Source organism: Amia ocellicauda, chromosome 6, assembly GCF_036373705.1.
Source record: "Amia ocellicauda isolate fAmiCal2 chromosome 6, fAmiCal2.hap1, whole genome shotgun sequence".
Lineage (NCBI taxonomy): Eukaryota > Metazoa > Chordata > Actinopteri > Amiiformes > Amiidae > Amia > Amia ocellicauda.
This window is the reverse complement of record NC_089855.1, coordinates 7,732,916-7,751,009: the sequence shown is the minus strand read 5'-3', so window position 1 is coordinate 7,751,009 and position 18,094 is coordinate 7,732,916. Positions and strand designations below refer to the sequence as shown.

Sequence of the window (18,094 nt, the reverse complement as noted above, 5' to 3'; positions counted from 1 at the left end):
GCACCGTGACATGAAATAAGCATTTGTAGAAAATAATAGACTGTCGCTTCAAAGGGATCAAAATTCTCCACATCAGCCTAGGTTTGAAGTTGAAGGACGCATTGTGAGAAGTAAGTAACTGAGTGAGTGTAACCGAGACGAGACAATGAACAACTCACAGGATGAAGAAAAACTATCACGTCGATATCGACTCGCAGATCGGTGGTCTTTCAGCATGTCGATGGTTCTCAGATAATTGGACATCGACAGCCGTGCATGCGCGGATTAATCTTGGAGAAGTCATTTTTATTGCTTTAATCCCTTTTAAGCAAGAGGAGTCAAATTTAGCACATCCTGAATTTTCAGTAGACATCTCCCAGCAGGTGGGAAGCTTGGGACTGGTTTACCTCTTAGTACCTCTTACCCTCGTCTCACGGGGGCTGTCAGAGGTGATGCCGTGCCGACCTCCGGCGTGGCAGGGTCACGGTGCTGCTCTCTGGGTCCTCTTGTCCTCTCAGGTGTCGCGCTCAGCTGCTCACGTGAACCCCAGCGAAGCCCCCCAGCTGTCAGACCCCCGGGCAACCCTCTGCACTCCAGGGAGGAGACGAGCAGAGAGCGGCTTCACAGCGTTATTTGATCTAGATGATTTTTTTTTCTAGTTAAGGATCGATTCAGAGGTGTGATTGGTTGTAATGGCTATTTCTATACCGTAGCTCTGTGTGTGGGACCACCTGTGTGGGAAATCTGTAGACATCGCTCAGTTTGGGGAGGAGAGTTATCAAGGAGGCACAGAGCTTTGTAACCTTTTCTTCGATGGAAAAAACCAACAGAATGAGTTCAGCGAAGGTCTTTTGATACCTATCTGGCGCAAATAAGTCAGCCATATCCAACACACAGCGGGACAAAGCGGGTAACTTGCTTTGTTACCTTTCAGTGCCGTGTTTTTCGATGAAATCTTGCCCTCGCAGTGTATTGCAGTAGTAACAGATTGGCGATGCACAAAGTGTGGCCTAAACTGAGATAATACTCCGCAGTGGGCAGCTAGAGTGTGAAATATTCAGAGAGGAGATCGGCTAATTGATCTCTGCAGGAGGGGAGGAGGAAGTCAAGTCTCGGACGGATCTGGGCTGCCGCCACAGAAACCGATCCTGCGTTTGTGTTACGCTCCGCTCAGATCGTCTGACTTTAATTATTAAATCCCACCTCCCTAAACAGATTATATATATTCCGAAAATAGAATATAGATATGATATGACTATTGTAACTGCCCTTGTTTTGATTCTGTGAAGGTGCTTTGTGAAAATGTGTTTGTGAAAATCACGATAACAAATTAGATTTTATTGATTAAACTCACAATTACAATTATAGATGTTCCTCACACTGAAAATTCGCCATCACTGTTGTGTAGTTCAATAAAACACGAACGATGTACAAAACAATCATCTCAGCAGCATCTCAAGATCATTTATAAGTTAATAGTCCATATTTTTCATTACATTTTATGTTCAGTTACATATTGCACTACACTGGAACAGAAATCAGTTTCTATAGCACAGTAACAATATTTATTGGTGGGTTTTGTTCAACGGAGCAGTTTGTATTTCATTCGACATTTTTATGAGTTACGGGGGCTGATTTTTTAATTAAGTTTCCTGTGGAATTCATCTCTGTGTTTGCAGTTCAATTGTAAGGATATGACATCTTAAATCTAGCAGTATTTACTCTTTTCTCACAGGGTTGAGTGGTGGGTTGCCTGGGAAGGAGATTAATAAAGCATTTGTGGGGAACGTATAGATTTCAAAGAGAATGTGTGAAATTTTCAACAGGGTTTCAACAGTGGCAAAAATGCATGGCCATATATAGTCTGCAGAAAGCTGCTGTGATTGGTCTCGCACACACTCTGCTAAAAGAAGAACGAGCGATAAATGAAGAACAAATGGTTCACTCTCTTATCAATGGTTTCCCCACTGTAAATGAAGGAATGGAGCCTGGCCGTGTTCCGGAACTTAATTAACTCGTTTCCATTCCAGTGTTGACAAATGCTTTTAAAGAAGAATGCGTAAATGACACGGCCGTCAGAGTGCTGTCCGTGTCATCACAACGCTGTTAACCTTACGAGGAATGCAAGAACAGAGCTTTTTAAGAGCTTTCCTCCTGCCAGGGACAGCGCTGTGGCAGCCTGGAACCCGTCCCTGAAGGCTACTCTTCTCCTGGGGGGCAACAGGTGTTTCCAGATGTTCTCAGAGATCCCACAGATGTAGCCCCAACCCCCTCGGCTCTCCAGCTGTGTCGAAGGTGCTGGCATGGACTCGCTCTGTGGTTATGTGATCCCTGTCTTCTGTTTTCTACTCATTGTGGCAGCTGATGGGATTTGAATGGGGTGGGAGAGAGAGAGGGTAGAGAGATAGAGAAAAATACAGAGGGTAGAGAGAGATAGACAGAGGGTAGAGAGAGTGAGAGTCAGAAGTAAAGCGCGAGATAGAGAGGAGAGAGGGGAGAGGGTAGAGAGGGTGAGAGAGACATGGAGTTTTGATTCATTCTCCAGTAGGTATTTTCTTACATGACTGTGTTAGAATATGTAGTTAGAATGAATGATGACACTGGTTAAAGAGAGACAAATACATAAAGACACTCTTTTGAGGCTTCAGCACCTTGGCACTGAGCTCACGGCACTTCTTACCGCTGACAGGAAATGGGGATTTAATACAGCCCCTCCAACGTGTCATTACACTGTATTTCGTACTCGATAATGTGGAAAACCCCGAGCTATAATGACACCGACCTCATTTACGAGACCGTGTTACTAACCAGGAGCCGTCTGAACCACGGCATGAGGCGGGATCACGCTGGGAGCTGTGGCAGAGCCGAGAGCGGTGGAGGGCCGAGATAAATATTGCAGGAGATATCTCCCCGATCCCCCTCCGCGTGTCTCCGAGCCCTGAGGTTAATTGGATTGGGCCCTGTTGTGTTCTGCCAAGGACATGCTTTTACTGCGAAAGGTTCCTCGGCTCACACTGAAGGATCTTCCCGAGCGGGGCAGGCCTCCAATATTCTGCCGCTGACCTTGTTTGTCACATTGCGTCAAAAACCGACGGTTGAGACTTCTGTTTACTGCCGCCAACTGCTCAATTTTTAATATGAGAACTGGGTAGTGGGGATTTCTGACCTCACCTGCTTGGAGAGCTGCCAAGACTTCAGCAATTAATGACCTATTAACTTATGATATGTCACCAATAATCTGCTCAACTCGCTTCCCACCCTACGTAGTTGTTTATCTGATTGACCTAGCCAAGACTATTACTTCTAATTTACTTCTTTAGGTGTTATTGTAGGGTGTGACCCATTGTCAGGGAATTCCTTGTGTCCTTTGTGGCCTCTTCTTCTCTGAAAAACAATCAGGTTGAACACAGTGAAAACATTGATATCAGAGGAGTGGCCTAGAGGAGGAGGATTACTCTGTTTACAGGGGTCTCTCTGTCGATGGCTATCCTTCAGCTCAGAACTTAAACCCCAAATGTCACGTGTGTAGCCGTTGAATTGCATTCTTTAGGCCGGCGGTGAAATGAGATCCCGGCGGTGATGGATCGGTTGCTAGGCAATGACACCGATTCCCCCAGTGCTGCCGGCGGAGAGTTCAGCACGTGATTGACACGGAGATGAGTTACAGGCGATGGGGAGAAGGTGAGAGACGCTGTGGTGTGGATGGTGGCGGCGGTACCTCTGGGAGATTTATTGCTTTGTACTATTCTAAACTTTCTTCACAAACTTTGGCTGAAGGAATAGAATATTTGATGTTTATTTTTAGTAAGTGACTGGAAAAAGATATAAAGTAAAAAAAAAAAAAGGAATGTATTTGATATGTAGACCTGTCAGATTAGAAAGCTATTTTTAGCCTTTAATTTGACAATCTCTCTCCCTCAAATAAGCAAGGACAATGTAGCACGTGTCCTTTAATAATAGCTCGGTCATACATGTGTGTACTCTCGTATTGTCACTACATTCTACAGTGACATTGGTATTTGTGCATTTTTTTTTCGCTGAATGGTTCCCAGAATTCCCCAGAGATATATTTTCTCCTGTATCTAAAACACTAATACCTCCTTAAATGCTGTTTTCCAAATGCTTTGTGTCCATTTGCCATATGTTTTCCTCCCCCTCCGAAACCAGTTAACAGGAACCACTGTGTTTTATTTCTCCAATGCACGGTGCAGATCTTAGCTGCTTGACCAAAAGGCAGCGTTAGGAATCAGACTCTGAAGTCTCATACAGACAGCAGCTAGTTCTCATTTAATTTCATATCAACACACATCAACAGATCACGCTTTTATAACTACAGAGAAAATACTACTGCTTAATTAGTACTGCTAGGCTTCTTTGAGACACAACCTCTCGACCGGGCAGACTGTTGGATAGCGAACACGCCAACCTGCAGAGGAAGCGTCAGACGTGGCAGGATTGTGCGAGTGCCTGTGAAATCAGCGGAGCTGGCTGGCTGGCCGTTCGTGCAGCGCTGAAAGCTCAGGTTGAAGGGCTCATGTGGGGCGCTGTGTTGGCATGCTCACACGCTGCAGGAATGTCCGGGACCCTCCCACCTCTATCCAACCACACCCCCGCGATAAAATCCCTCCTGGAAGAAGTGACCGCTGAAAAATGTAGGCCTATTTTGTCTCAGACCTAGTTTGGCGTACTTAAACTTAAAAAACAACATCATAAGACAAATATTTGTCCAAAAATGTTTCTCTTTAAAGATATAGCTGCACAGGTTAGGGTTGGGGAATTTGAGATTAGTTCACTTTACTATTTACATTCCTGAGAGGTATTTTTGCCAGCAGAAACACTTATCTTCTCTCGAGATAAATACAGCACCTACACATCGCTAAACAACACGCTACAACAAATATCAATAAAAGAGTGCATTGTGTTCTGGACACGGAATAGTGTTAACTTTAAAAACACAACAACAGTACAACAACTCAGGTCACTAACGTCAAGCTCACCAGCGTCGATGTCCATACCCTCGCACAGCAGACATTTTGACAACGATGCTCACACTACTGATAGTAAACAGTCATGTTTTTCGTCAGCTCTCTGTTTTCCAAGCGCTCGGCGCTGCCAGGATCCTGCAGGCTGTTGTAATGGCAAATCAGCATGGGCTGCTCTTTCCTCAGCTCGAACAATTTCACACAAGTTATCTGCCACCAGGCTGCTTGCCCCCAGTGCCAGGAACCTGCACTGCTTTTCCACGTTAAGGTTTAAGCAGGTTAAAGTTTTGATCTGCCTTTTTCCTTTGTATTGGAGATGGGAGGTTTATTTCATAGTTGTTGTTTTTCTAGTCAATAGTACGTGAGTGTTGTTATTCTGTCCGCCTTCCCTCTGGCCCGCGTGTCAGGACTTTGACTGTCTTTCCCAGCCTCCCTATCAGTCCCAAGGTTCCCCGAGTTATTCTCAAACTGTGTGGAGTTCGCAAACACTATGTCATGAAGGATGTGCAGAAGAGAAAGCTGTCAGATAACACAGGATGCTCGTGCTATACGGTGCGACGGCATGTCTGATAAAGGTGCCACCAGTGTTTTGATACCGTGGTGATAACGACATTCTTGTGTTGGCGGTGTTATGATATGAACTGAAAAATAGTGGCCCAACATGTGCCATGCTGTTACTCAGACAAACAGCCCTGGTGCTTTGATACACTAAACACCTCCTATGACAACGATGGCTTCTACACTGGCACCTTCTCCAGCGTACCATTATTATGGTGATTTTCCATGGTTAAAATCATAGAAAAGTGGTACCTACAGAAAGCCCACGGTCCCTGTCCAGGAGATCTGTAATGACTGAGTCTTTGGCAGTTGTTAAGAAGTGGATTTCTCCTGTGCTGGAGCCAGAGCAATTTGGGGATTTCAAACCTCCCAGCGCAGAACGATCCGTCTGGTCTATAAGGATGTCTGGGAGAGACCACTAATAGAGATATCATGAACTAATGCTACTTGGGTATCTGCTTTTACTTTCATCTTCTCGGAAAGAACTCAATTTTGCGTTTCGAGGGGCTGAACACTGCTGTGAATGAAGTAGCCCCTCTTTTGGTGAGATGGTTCCACTCAACGCAGGGTGTTAATACGTTTTCAATTACCGAGTGGAATCAACCTGCGCTTAGTGTTCGTGTTCATCTCATCCTCTGTGAGCGCTAATCTGGGCTCTTCCAGGGAGAGGTATATTGCACAGAGAGCTGGGGGGTGGGGGGGCGCCGGGTTTAATCCCCGAATACGGTGTAATGCTATTCCAGGCTCTGAGCCAATAGTGACAGATTTCATTAAAAATAAACTTTTTTTTTCCTTCCCGTTGCCGCGGTTTTGCTTTTGTATCCTGAGTGAGAAGGATGTGAACTCCCTCCGAATGGCCGGTTTGAGGACGTCTGTTGAAGGGAACCGCAGTTTGGAGGTTACATAACCATCACAAACCAACGCAACCCACTATTACAATACGGGCGGAGGGATGTCTTTGGAAATCCCTTCCCTTTTTTCCTAAACCCTTGGCAGTGTGAGCACATTCCCAGGCAAAACTAGCTACGCTGTCTTTTCCGTTAGTGTCTATATGTATGATACCAGTACAACTAGTGAAAACACTGCTTATTTCACTACTACTACTACTAGTACTACTATAAGTACTACTACTCCTAATTGTGTGTGTGTCCAGGGTGTGGTCTCCTGACCGTATTCAGGTCCACATGTTTTACAAAAGTGCAGATGAAAGCAGAATGGATGCAGGATCGTGTCCAGATCAGGCTTCAACAGTGTTCGGCGCTCACCTGTGTATAGTATAGACACAGACACACACACTCTTTCACATCAGCCAGATGGAGGATTTAAGGGATTACCGGACGGTTTCTCTCATTACAAGAAGCCCAACGATTGCTTGTCAGCAGAAATATCATCCTCTCGATGCAGTCCTGAGAGCCGGCCGCGATTAAGAAGCGCACTGTCCGAAATTAAGGATGTGAACCAGTTGAACATTGAGTCGTTATCTGGGTGATGTGTGGTTGTGGCGTCCGTGGATGATAAACCCCTTCAGGCACAAATGAAGATGCCCCCTTGCAGCAGAGACAACAGGCACAATAGAGCAAGTGCTATCCTGTCATTATGGATCACGGGGATTTATCTTAATGGAGTGTCTGTATAAACATGAGGTGGAAAGGCACATAATTGTTCAGTAAATATGACTTCTTTCCTTTCGTGAGGTTTGCTATTTTTTCCGCTGCTGTGTTAATGCAACAATTAACTGATTGTCAGATGTTTCAGACGTGGGATTAACTGAAGCTATTTAAGACCATGTAGGTTTTTTTTTCCTGAATTGAATTGCAAAGCAAACAGAAAGAAAAGTCTGTGAAACCATTCCTTTCTGACAGGAGGCTTCGTCTAGATGACAGTACGGTCTCTCAGACGCAGAGACTCAACGTCGGCCTAGTAAAGCTACCTCTGCATTTCTACCGTTTATAATACCTCCGAGGCGACAGGCCGATCGTTTATATTAGGTAGGAAAAACTCCATTATTAATTTTATTGCTTAGAAAACTAAAAACTAAAATAGATAATAAAAAGCCCGGATTAATAAAAGGATGTTGAGTTCTATTATTATTGGATATAGGCAGCAAGGTAAATCCGTGATTGAGTGGTTTGGATATAGAAAGAACTGCCAACGCATATTTTTCTATGTTTTTTCAATGTTCAAAGACATTGATGTAGCAGGCGGTGAAATTTTATTATTATTCTAGCTGAGCATGTGGAAATTTAACCCTTTCAGATGGAGTAGCCAGGAGAATGAGTTCAGACCATAAACCAGAGACAGAAATAAACACTTTCAATTAGATTTTTCAAGATTTGAGGCAAGTGACATCGATGCATGCATTTAGGGTGTCCTAAAGTATAATGTCTCCCATAATCTGTGCCTTTCTGGTATTCAGAGCAATGAAACAGTCAGTGTATTATATCTGCTGAAGTGTGGGCATGAGAGTGGGTGTGTGGGGGTGTTGTGGAGGCGCACGCTCGTCTGGCAGTATGCGAGTTGATAATACGGTTGATCGCCGTGGTTTAAATCAGCCGGTCGGATTGCCCTGAGCCTCGGGCTGTGTCAGATTAGAGGCGCTGAGTGGGGAGATGTTCTCTCTCGTATGGATTTCACATTGTTGGGATCGTGTGTGCTTGTCTGTGTTTCAGGAGATTATTTTCCTAAGCCCTGATTCCACCAAAACACAAATATAAGTCTGTGCTGCTGTGTGAATACAGAACCAGCAGCTTCCTCCATCTATTACATGGTGCCCACCCACCTGAGCAAGTGGTTTCTGAGGAGCAGCAGACATAATACAGGCTGAGACAGATACCAAGACCCCTTTACACAAGTCTGCTTCAGTGTCTGCCTGGTGTGGTTAAAGAGAAAGAAAAGGAACTGGAAAATCGGGGGACCCTGACTTAAACGAAATACCCTTCCTTCTGTGAGCATCTGTCTCTGCTATTATCTCAGCTTCATTTTGAATATTCATGATATGTTGTTCCCTACCAGCTCACTGCACAATTCTCCCGAGCTGCAACTCCAGGAGGGAGCTGTAGTTTAAGTTTAGTTCGGGGGGAAAAAAATATATAACATTGAAAAAGCCGCAAAAAACTTTGGCGTACGGCATCTCTGAGCTGAGTTCTGGCTGGGAATCCAACTGCTTTCTTTTCCTTATTGGTATTAATTTGCAGGGATGCCTCTCGGGATGTCGGCAGCGATTCAGCATTTGATTCGTTTTGTGTTCCTTTGAGGGGATTAACAAATCAGTTTGGTATTCTACCATTAATCCCCATTAGCAATGCACTCCATCACCAACTGACCTGGACATCCGTGCAGCCGGGGACCCGATTCACACACACGGCCGTGAAGAAACTCGCCTTCAGTCACGGCACTGACACGATCTCCCCGACCCCGGGCTGTGAGGGATTGGTCCTCTAAGCAGGGTCTGGCTTTCACGTCAGTTGTATTGTGGAAATCCGATTTTAGGCCTTGACAATACATCAACGAAAGTGCCAGTGAAAAGCGTACTTATCCTCCAGACGCTGCGAGGGATCTTGAGTGCACGTGCCTTTGCATCGAGAGTTGTGCTAATTGTGTTTTGCAATGGGGTTGTGTTCAATTACAATTACTCACAAGGCTGCGCAATTAATTTTAATAGCAATTACTGCTGTTGGAAGGCAGGGCTGGCAATTGCTATTTAATTCAATTAAAAGCAGCAGGGATAGCTATACATTTAAAGGACCGTAACCCCCTGCAGCTTGCTTTGTTTTTCCCAGTGTGATCCGGAAGTAACGGGTGATAAAAATGTTGCTAGTACTTCATCTAAACCGATTTTTCAATCGATCCTTAAGGATCTGATGCCTAGCTTTGATGTTTTCTTCATGGAAAGACTGAATCAAACCTTTTGTGATCAATGTTATTAACAACAGATAAACAAATAATTGTATGTTTAAGAAAGATGTATGTAATGCTCGTCTCTCACTTTCACAATACAATGAAGGTGCATGAATAAATAAGTGAATAAGGATTTGTTAGCCGAAATTAGCTTCCTTGTTTAGTTGAGAATAACTTCTTCAATTTATGACGGCAGCAGAACACATTTCACCACTTAAAGTGTTAAGTGTTTTATGTTTAGAGTTTTGCAAGCCGAGCCCTAAAAATAGCTCCCCATTTGTTGTGGATCAATGCGTGGAAGAAAGTTGCTAATGCAGAGTGCCAGCCCATGTGAGGAGAACGGGGGGCTGGAGAGGAGAAGAGAGCAGGAGCGGAGAAGAGGGAAGAGGACAGTGATGCTCCCATAATTAAAGACTTGTACACAAGTCCATTTGCAAGACAGCCGTGGTGCTGAGGGAACTGATTACAGCCGAGCGGACTGCTCATTCTCAACAACGCAGCAAGGCATTGTGGGTCTGGAGAAGTCAGGGAAGGCTTAGGTGATGGGGCATGATAAAATGATTACATTTTTATTGATTCCTTCCTCTCTCTATTCTTGCTGTTCATTTGGGCATTTTTACAGTACTTTTACACTTTTACGCTTTGTGTGCTGTTCCTGAATACCAGTGTCCGACACACAACGAGGATTAATTCGGTTCAATTGAACTAGTTTTTCTGGTCATGCCCTGTTTATCTGTCGCCCAAACGCTCATTGTAAACAAACCACAGTCATGCTATATGATTAAGTGTAAGGCGTGCCTGTTGGCAGGATGCTCTTAGTTTTTTGTTTTCATACAGCATGATTACAACATTGTTCGAGAAGTTCAAACAATGATAATCTAAAGGGGCCAAAGCAAAACATGATTTGGCCAGAGCGAGAGAAGAAAGACAACATTATCCAAAAGTTAATATTTCGGAAATGCACCAACATTGGATTGTTTATTTGTGAAGAATATAATTACTGGATTCCTCTATTCAAAACTTGGCAGTGAATGGCTGATATCCAGGTCCTATACATCATATTTCATACATTTCACAACCTTCACGGCGAACAATGAAAGCATTTGTCTGTTTTATGACAAACATATGAAGAAAATAAGTGCTAGATTATTAAAACAAACAATTGACATTGGGTGAAATCCAGCTTTCAGACGCACAGCACTCTCCGGCACGAAAATCTGGTTAAGTTCGACTTTCACACTTACTACAACGGTGCATAAATTAGATCTATACTTAGACAAGCATGTGGTTCTGATATGTGGGAAAGGTGGGGGTGGAGTGGTTTTTATTAACTTCAATTGTTGAAGCATCCAGCGCTGTTAGATGGGCTGGGAGAATAATTCAATGAAACAAGGATCCCGAGCGAGAGCAGGAGTCATCCCGGATCTGAAGCCCTTTACGTAATCCCTCTCCCGGGACAACTCCGACCCAGAACTGCTCCTCGCTGTTTCCAAGTCTAAATAAACGCCAAAACGATTTTCCACAGCAAATTCTATGTCCCTGGCTAGAATTGTGAAATGTTTTTTCAGTTTTGAACTCATACACTTGCCTTCAGAAGATGGAGTGGACGGTTTTGAAAATGCCCGTTCTTCCATGAGCGTGTATATGCAGACGGCCTGTAGGAACCTCAATCCTGGGCTGACCCGCAGGATGGTCAAGCTACACTGTGGCTCTGCTCTTGAAGGCATGAGTCCTGGAGGAAGATGCTCCAGACACAGCTGCTGGACTCAACTTCAGAGACGCTACTCTTTGCCCAACACAGAGGCTATCCAGACACCCAACACACCCACGGTGCACTTACACACAGCTAATGAGAACATCAAACAAATCCAGGTGCTTCCTGTGGCACTCGCCATATTTTTGGTTGTTGTTCTAGTTGAGAATGTTTATTAGAATGTTATTCAGCGATGAAACAGGGCAGTGAGAGCACAGGCGTTATACGCAACGAACGTTTAGCGAGAGTACATTATACATCGCCCAACACATCGTAGAAATGTGTGATCGCTTTGCCAATTATGTTCAAGCAAGTAAAGATGTTCTTGAGACGTACCACCAGGGGTTTTGGAAGTGCCTCCGCAGGATTCATGGGAAAGGAAAGGTTCCAGTGCTGCACATTTAGCAAGTAGTAATGTAATGTGTAATGATTGAAATTCAAGAGTATATTGATGTGTAGAGGTAGTCTGGGGTCGTCTGCTTTCAATATTCCACAGTTGCTCAGTATAGTTGTCATGAGACGCCTATATTTTCAGGATTCAGGTCAAACCCAAAGATTCCACGAATCTTCGACACCTGTCAGTGAATATACATGTCCACTTAGCGGTGATTAAAATAAAACTCACCTCAACAACTCATAGGACTGGGGAATGGCTAGTTATATCTTAGTTATTTATATATTGTTAGTTTTTTCCCCCTAAAAGTAAGTGCTTTAGTTCTTTTTATTAGTTTTCTTTCTTTTGGTGAACTGGTGTTTTTCTGCCCGCTGCACACTAATTATTGCATTTACATGCTAATGTTGTTTTTTATTTTTTATTCTAGCGCTTCAATTAGATTTGGGCACTTATTCATACATTTTAATAACATCACTTGAAGCTCGGTTTTTCAATTATCTCATGCTAATGCTCGAGTTGAGTGGCTTAAAAAGCGAAAAAATAAGCTTTCGCCAGTAAATCTGCCTCCCTCACGACAGGAGCTCTGTGCCGGGCAGCTGTTGTGTGTGTTTTTGTGGCCTTGTGTCCGTCCACATTTTTTCAGGACACCGATTCGTTGATTGGATTGTGGACTCTATATGAATGTATGGGCAGAACTTTTAATAATTTCTGCCAGAGACGTGGTTCTGTCAAGAGATCCAGTCATGTCCTATTATTACCTCAGTGTTTAATTGAACTTGTCTGAGTAAGCATACAAACTACTTTAAAAGCAGGGTGTTGTGTGCCGAAGGTGTGGTTTTGTAAACAAGCTCACAAGGAATTAAATGTACTGTCGGTGCACTCTGGGGTCTCAGATATTGGTTTTCATCAATGTAAAGGGAGGAAATTATATCATTTTGGGTGGGGTGATGAGAATCGAAGGGAAAGTCCGATAGTAATTATTCCCTGATTTAATTTTCATTAGGAGAACAAGTGAATTAAAAACATCTGCAGAAATGTGAACTTTAAAGTATACAGAGTAAGTAGCCATTTTGGGGAGGGGAAAAGGTACCGCAAGGCCTTCTGTCTCTCTCCACCTATACCCTTGAAGCATAGATAAAGATGACCCCCTTACCTGCTCCTGTGGTTGTGTTTAATCACTATATGCTTGAAGACCAACCCTGCACTTGCATTTCAGATTATTAAAAAAAGAAAATGACCAGGACAGCAACAACACGGAAAGCCTTCTCTCCACCAGCGGTTAAATTACTGTCATGAATTATCTATGAAGTCCTCGGCGACGAGATAAACAACCGCATGCCGAGTGTGAGAGAAAAGTGCATCTTGTTAGATATATGGCTTTAATGAATTGTGTGGAAGTCTTTGGGGAGCGCCGTCTGATCACAGGGAGGCAGAGCGGTTCAACTTTAGTTTCGGGAGAGCAGCGCTGGGTGGGCAGCTATCCCATGATTCTCTGCGCCGCTGCCTGGCGGCTGCTTTTCAGCTTTCAGTCGGGTGACCGAGCTCAGGCCAATCACGCTCCCACCCCGGTGCTAAGACTTTCACATCCATTGATCTTCATCTGAGCCAGATTAAATTACGCTGAGTTAGACTAAACAACCTTTCTGTTGGAATTTGTCACTCAAATGGGCCGATACAGGTCTCGTAGTAGAAGATATTCTCGTAGTTCTAGATAGTACTTTCCTCAGCTCAGCATGAATCCTTGTCCTCCTCTTGTCTTAAAAAGTAATACAAATAAAGATTCTGTTGACTTCCCTTCCTTTATAGAGGCTTACAGGTTAATAAATGGGTGTAAATATAAGTAAATGGAATAGAAATTAAACAAAAAGCCTTTGAATGACCTCTGAGGACCACAGGTGCGGAGAAGCTCCTGTAATTGTGTAGTAAAGGGGACCTGTATCATTAAAGTGACATTATCGTTGCGCGTCCCTGGCACCCCTGTGTTTGCGTTACGGGTTTGATCCCAGCAGGCCATTTTGTCTCCTTTTCGGGATCGTTTCGCAGCTCTGTTCTGCTCGATGTGGTCCACAGTTCTCCGCTTTCTTCAGCGTGAAGGGAGCAGAAATCCTGTCGCCTCTCCTCCTCATCGCTGTAGTTCATCCACCTGCTGGCAGACTGACATCAAGTCTATAAATGTTGCATGAGGGCTGTTGCCATGGTTGCCTCGTGTAGTGAAAAGTATGGTTTCATTTCATGTGCTCACACACACGGAGATTGCGGTAATTAGTTGAACTTACATGGCGCTCTCCTTCCCGGACACAATGATGTGTGTGAAGATTGCTGATTGCAGATAATGGAACATCTTTGACATCTTGCTTTGCTGTTTGATGTTCCTGAAACCAGGCTGCTGTATACTCTCCTCTATAATAAGCGAACGCAACTGTATCTACAGACTGTGCTGCTGTTTATGGTTTCTGGAGCTTGTTTTATGCTTCCCGACGCCCAGTTTTGTTTTCGGACAGAAGCACTTAGATGAATTCAGTCGATAATGTTTGGTTTGTGCATAGGCACCGAGGACAGTCATTGGTCAGCTGTTATACCTACCTACCTACCAATACCTACCTATAAAGGGTGTTTTCCCCGGCAGCTGTGGAGAAACTGTCAAATAACAAAGCACCAGACAGAGTAAACATTGCGGCAGCACTCGGCTCATGTTCACCTGATTATCTCCTAGTGATTTAAACTGTGGGGCTTCTGACAGGTGTGCTGAGCAGGAACTGGCAGCAGACAATGTCTCTGTCTTTGTCCACAACCTAAACACTGGTAATGAGAAAGGCTGGGCAGGGGCTGGCTGTCTCAAACCTCACGGGAAAAGAGGGAGAGTTTACCGGCTAGCAAAGATGTCCCGCTCTCCTTGCGCTCGATATCGATAACCACATGCGATTTAAAACCAGAGCAGGTACCTGTACGTCGCTATGAATAAAACGTGTAAGTAAATATCTCGAACGGTGTCTTGAATGGCAGAAAGCCAAGGAAACAGACAAGTGAGCCCTGAGGATGCAGGCTGGGGTCGGCCGTAAACTGAATATAATCGAGGCCGTGCCTGTCTTGCGTTTTATAGGTGTTTTTACAGCCCCATACTAAGTAGGTAAAGCCCTAAAAGGTGACCAGGAAAACGATAAATAATAAAGCAAACTTCCCACACTTGTACCTTGTCAATAAAAGCTTGTAGAATGGGGCTGTGCTGGGTGACATGCGTTGTCCGATGTTCTCCATATGAGTGAATGACAGAAGTGGTTGGCTTGCGAATTTAAGAGGAGGTGTCTGTAGGACATTGACTGTCAGTGCAGGCCGCGGTGGGGGTAGTAAGTCCTAAATAAACAGGGGAGTCAGCACAGTCTAAACTACATGGCTTTGCCAGGTCAAACATCTCTGTGACCCTTGGGAATGTAAGCATGTTTCCTCCCCCCAAAGCAACGACATTTAAATATGGATGACACACACTGTGGTTTCTGATGGGTTTAAGAAAGGACATGCAAATCCATACACTCCTGTGATGTATTTATACGATAATAATCGGGAGTTTATTGTGGTGTGATTTATGGATTGTTTGCATCTGTTGAATGGTACAGATTTCAGGGTGGAAATGAAATGAAATAAAAGTAATTTAAAGAATTCTAATTTACATATCATTATCAAAGTAATGGAACTACAGTTGGTTTGATGGATTATTTCAGCCACTTGGTATTTGTAGAATCAAAAAGACTGGAGGGGGGGATCCTGTAGCCAGAAACACTGACATGAAAAATGAATCCATTTCAGCCAGAATTGTCCTGTGTATTCTGAGCTCGAAGCCTATTTCAACACATCGTATTTCAAAGTGTGTGAGAAAATATTCTCCTTACTGCAGTAGGGTGGTTTATGTCGCGTTCTTTTCTGAAAAATGTAACATTCCCCCCAATAGTTTTTCTTAATTTTCTTTTCCTCTTCTGAGCTAACCAATATTTCATTATATTCAACATGTTAGGGTCTCTCTTCTGCTTCCCTCGATCTCCCTAACCCTGCTGAAAGATGTCATAATTCACAACATTACGTTGATTGGCCATCGTGCACATTTCCCCTCAGATCACCATAAATCTCGATCGGTGTCCCAATATGAACGCAGAGCAATAAGAAAAGGAAAGGAAAGGAAATACTCCTGCCCTGAAACGAACGCCGTGTTTACTATGGATTCCATGACCTAATAATAAAGGAATTTGCATTTAATTAAACACAGTGCACAGCAGAATGAAGTAAGATTGAGCCTGCACTTAAAAACTCCACACAGACTCGCTCCAATTTCACAGCGCTTCTCATAAATTCGCTCTGTCGATGTGTCATCTTCGGAAGGATCAGCCTTAACGGTGCGCCGCCGAGTCACAGCAATTATCATCGCCGGGATAAATATTGCTAATGTTGGCACTTGACTCCATATGGGAAAAAGGGAACGTCCAATCCTGTCTGTAATCGGAGGGAGGAAATGGAGCAGCATCCATCACAGCCAACATCATGTCGAATGAACACAGTCTGTATCCTGAGCTGTGGGGGAAAACAGTCAAAGTACTTTTTTCAGACGTAGAGAAAAATTCTTCAGTGAATTTTCTCCTTCGCATCCTTGGCTGGAATTAGATGTTTTTTGCTGAAACTGGCTGTTTCCCCTGTAGTCCTTTATATTAAACTGACACCCAGTGCAAAAATAGCACGGAATAAAAGCAATATATTTTAGGTGTTGAAAATAATTGCCACTTTAAAGATGCGACTAATGCCACGGATTAGAATAAAATGATTTGAGTAGAAATAGGTGAAGAGCCAGCTTTTGAATTAAACACTAACTATTAATAGCCCTTTTCTTTCCTCAAACTACGTGTTGGTGGCCGCAGCTGTGGGGGGGATTAGGAGGCGGCGTTCGGTGTTTGTCCCGGCATTCGGGAGAAGAAATCCCCCCCGGGAAGGGCTTAATCACGTCTCGAGCAACCCCAGGTTTTCACAGTGTTTCATTTTCATTTATTTTTTACACCCTGGATTAATAGTTCAGTGCCTCGGCCCCTGGCTATGTGCCAGATCCCACACGGGTGAGACCCCCACCCCACGCTCTCTCGCTCCCTCTCGAGGGAGAGCGAGCAAGCGGGAGATTTGGTTTCAGCGAAGATTCCTCAGTCCCTGTGAGCTGATGTTTTCCAGCTGTTGTTCCATGCGGCTGCTCTTGCCAGAGACGAGCTCTCGCGCTGCCGAGGCCGGGCCCCCCGTGTGAGCAGCTGCCAGGAGCCCCGGCACCGTGGGAGCATCAGCTGAGGGCCCTCAGGAAGTAACCCATTCGTCTCTGTGCTGGGAAGACCGCCTGGCCAGTCCTCGCTGTGCCAAACCAGGAATGAGCCACGCTTTGACTCGTGGGGCTGTTTTTATGTATATATGTAGTACAGTATTAATATATTTATCTGTACATATGTATGAATTACTCGGTACAACAGTAGAGAGAGGCGTGATGTAGGCCGACACCTATCCCCAAAATCGGTTTTATCATTTTCAGAGACGGATTGACGGGATCGGTCAGGCGGAGCAAAACTGACAGGCTTCAGGCTATGTTGGCTTCCCAGATACAGCTCTCTCCCTCTCTCCCTCTCTCTCTCTCTCTCTTCTCAACCCAGTGTGGTTTAATGAAACGCTGTATTCTGCTCCTGCCCTGGCACACTTCACCGGATCGTGTCTTTGAAGAGGAAGCACTGACGGGTCAATCCTGCTCCTTCTGGTATCTGGGCTTGGGGGGGGAATGCTGTGCTTTTCATAATGACATAATAACGTATCAGGGAGAGATTCTAGCTGGATGGTAGAAACATCATCGAAGAGACAGGAATGTCACTTCTCTTGTCAGCAGTGTTAGCTTTTCTGTTTCACTGCTTTTTAAAAACCTGGATGTGTGTCTTCATGTGCATCCTGATGCACGGCCGCCCCCCGCTGCGCTGATGGGACCCCTACGACCCGAGCTGATGTCCTGGTACGAGCCGCTTAAATACTGCTGTCGTCGGCCGTTTTGGTCTTTACTGCCCGTCCCGCCTGCATGCTAATAACATTAACATTTTATAGTGTTTCTCGTGTTTTTTTATAGGAGCAACCTTGTAATAAACGCCATGATTTCAGGGAGGAACGCAGTACGATGCAGAGATGTGCGTTCCCAGATGACTGTGCTGTGTCATTAGTGTGAACCTCTGTGTGTCTTGGCGGCACTGTTAATGACCTCAGCCGTCGGTAATGGCAGGCAGGGTTGTGGTAATATACAACACCAGATGCAGAGGAACAGTGTAGCATTAAAACTGCAATAAAGGGTTTTGTAGAACAACAACAACAGGAAAATATATATTTTCTTCCCCCATGAATAGAATTTAGACTTTAGTGTTCAATTTATGTGAACCTGTAAAGTTAAAGAACTGCTCTTTCTATAAACTAAATATATAGATTGATTTCTTAGAGGACAATTTAGGGGAATGATAATTTGTATTAAAACATTTGTATTAATTT

At 44.2% G+C, this 18,094-nt stretch overlaps 1 protein-coding gene and 1 long non-coding RNA gene across 2 annotated transcripts in view; one reads left to right on the top strand and one right to left on the bottom strand.

The window, feature by feature from the left end:
* LOC136750855 (E3 ubiquitin-protein ligase SH3RF3) overlaps window positions 1-18,094 on the top strand; it is a 118,493-nt gene that overhangs the window by 28,767 nt on the left and 71,632 nt on the right. The window lies entirely within an intron of this gene.
* On the bottom strand, window positions 1,424-5,359 carry LOC136750856 (uncharacterized). Its single transcript, XR_010816967.1, has 2 exons — window positions 4,977-5,359; window positions 1,424-2,340 (listed from the first exon to the last, which is right to left on the bottom strand). It is a non-coding gene; the product is annotated as an uncharacterized LOC136750856 (long non-coding RNA).